This window comes from Zea mays, chromosome 4 (genome assembly GCF_902167145.1).
Source record: "Zea mays cultivar B73 chromosome 4, Zm-B73-REFERENCE-NAM-5.0, whole genome shotgun sequence".
Classification (NCBI taxonomy): Eukaryota; Viridiplantae; Streptophyta; class Magnoliopsida; order Poales; family Poaceae; genus Zea; species Zea mays.
In genome coordinates this window covers 238,160,935-238,164,772 of record NC_050099.1, presented here as the reverse complement: position 1 = coordinate 238,164,772, position 3,838 = coordinate 238,160,935, and positions in this window count along the sequence as shown.

Below are 3,838 nucleotides of genomic sequence, written 5' to 3'. Positions count from 1 at the left end.
ATCAGCAACCATAGCCTCTGCAGTCAGACCCCTCTCCTTCATCAGTCCAACTTCAGCCAGCAAAGCCCCTGCCTCAGCCACCTCCTGATCCGTGGGGGACTCGGTCCAACTCGGAGTGCGAACATCTGGCTGTCTCCCTGACCGTGGGGGAGAGAATTTTCGTGGTTCTCAATAATAAACCACTCCAAGCGCCATCCCTTGATACTATCCTTGAGCGGGATTTCAAGATAGTCAGTCTTTCTCCCACGGCGCGTCTCCAAACTCGCACCCCCCACCAGCTGATGCTGCCCCCCGGACATCCTAGGGCGACAGTGATACAAGTACTTCCACAGTCCAAAATGTGGCAGGACGCCAAGAAAAGCTTCGCATAAATGAACGTAAATGGAAATTTGCAGAATGGAATTGGGATTCAGATGGGTCAAATTAAGGCGATAGAAATCAAGGAGACCGTGGAAAAAGGGAGAAATAGGAAGAGCGAGACCGCGGAGAAGAAAAGGAACATAAATCACGGATTTGTGGGTATCCTCTGTTGGAACAGTGACCCCGTGGCAAATCCGCCAAGAACAGAGCTCCTTCGGAGGAAGGACCCCGATGGACACAAGATGGAGAAGGTCGGGCTCAGAGACAACAGACATATGGTTACCTGCAAAAGGCAACTGGATGTTGGGGTCGATAGGGGGAATCACCGCAGCGGATGAACTCGAGGCCTTTCGCCTGGGCGCCATCTCAACTCCAACGGTGAACAGAGCGAGAGCCGAATTGCAAAAGGACAGAGAAGATCTGAAGGCAGGAAAGCAAGAACTAGGGCACGGAAAGCAGAGGCGGTTGAAAGCGCAGTACATATGGGATATTCTCGGGTCACATACCGTTTCCAAAAAGCGCCCAGTCATCACCCGGCGGTTACTTCTAAAACACCGGCGTGCCATGTCATCACCCGGCGGTTACTTCTAAAACATCGGCGTGCCATGTCATCACCCGGTGGTTACTTCTAAAGCACCGGTGTGCCACATCATCACTCGGCTATTATCTACAAAGTGGCCGACGCAGCCCGTTCTAACTCGGCTGTTATTTCTAAAACGCCGACGTTACCATCATTCACTCGGCAGTTATCTCTAAAACGCCGACGTCGTCTTCAGTCACTCGGCAGTTATCTCTAAAATGCCGACGTCGTCTTCAGTCACTCGGCATTTATCCCTAAAACACCGACGTCGTCTTCAGTCACTCGGCAGTTACCTCTAAAACGCCGACGTCGTCTTCAGTCACTCGGCAGTTATCTCTAAAACGCTGACGTCGTCATAAGTCACTCGGTTGTTACCTCTAAAAGCGCCGACGTGGTCATCAGTCATTCCAAAGCTGATGTGGCTTCGTCATCATCCGGGTGCTACTTCAGAAGCGTAAATGTTGATAATAATAGCTCGGTCATCACCCCTAAAAGCGACGATATGATGCTCGAGTTTCTCAGCCAGAGCAATCGACTTCACAGATAAGGCAAACGGAGGAACGATTCGAGAACTTCAAGTTACGACACAAGCATAACAGATAGAGAACATCACGGACAATAGATATCACGACAGAGATCAATTGACTATGAAGCAAAATAATCAACACAGGAGGAGACGAAATCATTCTTCATTAAGGGAAGTTACATTACTTACAAATCAACTCATTATGAGTTGATACTTCCCTACTGCTACTACTACTACTACTACGCTACACTATACTACTCTACACTACTAAATACTACTACATTATTTTATTATACTACTTCTAACCTATACTAACATCTAAAGACCAGTGGCATCTAGCCAATGGCCCTGTTGCTACCCTTGCTGCTGCCGCCGTTGCCGCCTCTGCTGCCGCCGTTGCCGCCCTTGCTGCCGCCGTCACCGCCATCATCGTCACCGTCGCCTTCGTCGTCGTCGTCGTCGTCATCTCCGCCATCGCCGCCACCGCCCTCCTCGAACGAGTCCGAAGAGTCCTCCTCGCCCGAGGAGTACTCCGACTCATCCGAGCCCTCGAGCCCGGAGCGCTCGACGGCCCGGATATAAGTCCAGACCTCCGCGGCAAGCCCCTAGGAGTCGTCTGAATCGTCAGACGACGCCGGGGGAGAGACGGGAGCCGGAGACCCCTCGGACTCGGAGGAGAACTCCTCCGAGTATTCCGAGTTGCCGAAGTCCTCCGATGGAGGAGTCGGCTCGCGCTTGCGTTTGTTGCTCTTGCCCATGGTGGAAATGAAGGGAGAAGAAGAAAGCAAGCAGCAGAGAACAGCAAGAGATGTGAAAAAACCGGAGAGGCAAAGGCACTATTTATAGAAGAAGAAGGCAACCGCTCACCTCCTACCACGGTCACTGAACAGTCGCAAAATATTCAATATACGCTTCAACCCGTCTGAAGATACGTCAGGCGGCTGACGCCGTTTCACGCAACGCAACACCCATTGGGACTCCAGTCAAATGTGCGGGTGATATGATTACACCCGCCGTCACATCACATTACTACTCAGAAGCAGCCGGCTAAAACACTCAGCGTACCAAGCCGTCCCTTGCCCACACCCATTGGGGGGGACGCCCAGGAATTATCAGTATATTTTTCAAAACCGTCACATCCGTGCAGGGCATGCAATGAATACCTGAAGACAAAAATGAGATATCAGTAAGGATCAAAGGAAAGCCAAATATAGCCAGGGAAGTACAAAATCTGACCGACAGAAGCGACATGAAGACTAGCCAGGGGACGTCCATCGAATGTCCAATCAGTCGCAGATCAAATAAATTGCACCACCTAGCAAGATATGGGTAGATCACGAACTCGGCCTCAAAGACAAAATAATGCTGACCTCTAAAGCATAATATCGATGACATAATGCTGACCTCTAAGGCATTCGGAAAAAGAAAGGATGACCCTCAGCAAAAGAACACGAAATGAAGACCTTCGAGTGGATTATTTTCAAAAATCCACTCGAAGCTCGGGAGCTACACCCACCATGAATCACCATTTCAAGTCAAGACAATGCCAACTTCTAAAGCATATGGCAAGATTAAAGGCAAGGTTGACCTCCAACAAGAGTGCAAGCGGAAAATAAAAATGATTTCTGATGAAGACCTTCGAGTGGATTATTTTCAAAAAACCACTCGAAGCTCGGGGGCTACACCCATTGGGTGCACCTCCGGTGCACCCAATGGAGTTCAGGGTCCTACAATACGAAATACCGATCTCCAAGGCACGAGTGTGAGACAAAGCTCCAGTTTTCAAGTGATCAAAGCAGAAGGAGACAGTAAGAAATCGTTTTTACCAAACTGCCCGGAAAGCATTTCTTGTCATAAACGAAGACCACAAGCTGGACCTAGGATCTTTGGGCCGATTATCTCAAAATCAACCCAAAGATCGGGGGCTTGTGGGGGACAGATATCCCCCGGGTCCACTGGAAGGATAAAAGACCTCACAAAAGGCCTAAGGGCCCAATAAATCGTAAGGTCACTCCTTCATGGGCCTGGGGAGGAACGATCAGTAAAGCAGATTGGCATAAGGCCGGATCGGTGTGAGCCCGGATGGCCCAACAACGTTGAGCAAGCAACCACAACAGAAGACCCGACTTTCCCGCGCCGGAGCCCCGTACAACGGAACCAGGCGAGGATAAGTCGGCAGAACTATAGGAAGATAGGCTCAATCAGTTCACTATCTCTTAGGTGCAGTTTGTTATCTCATCCGCATGTATTGCCTCACGGTCGAATATATAAGGCCTAGGGGGCACCCCTTCAGAACGATCGATCTCACCACTCATCCATTCACCCCAACTCTCTATTCTCTAGTGTTAGAGAGCTCCCTTGTAATCCACCAC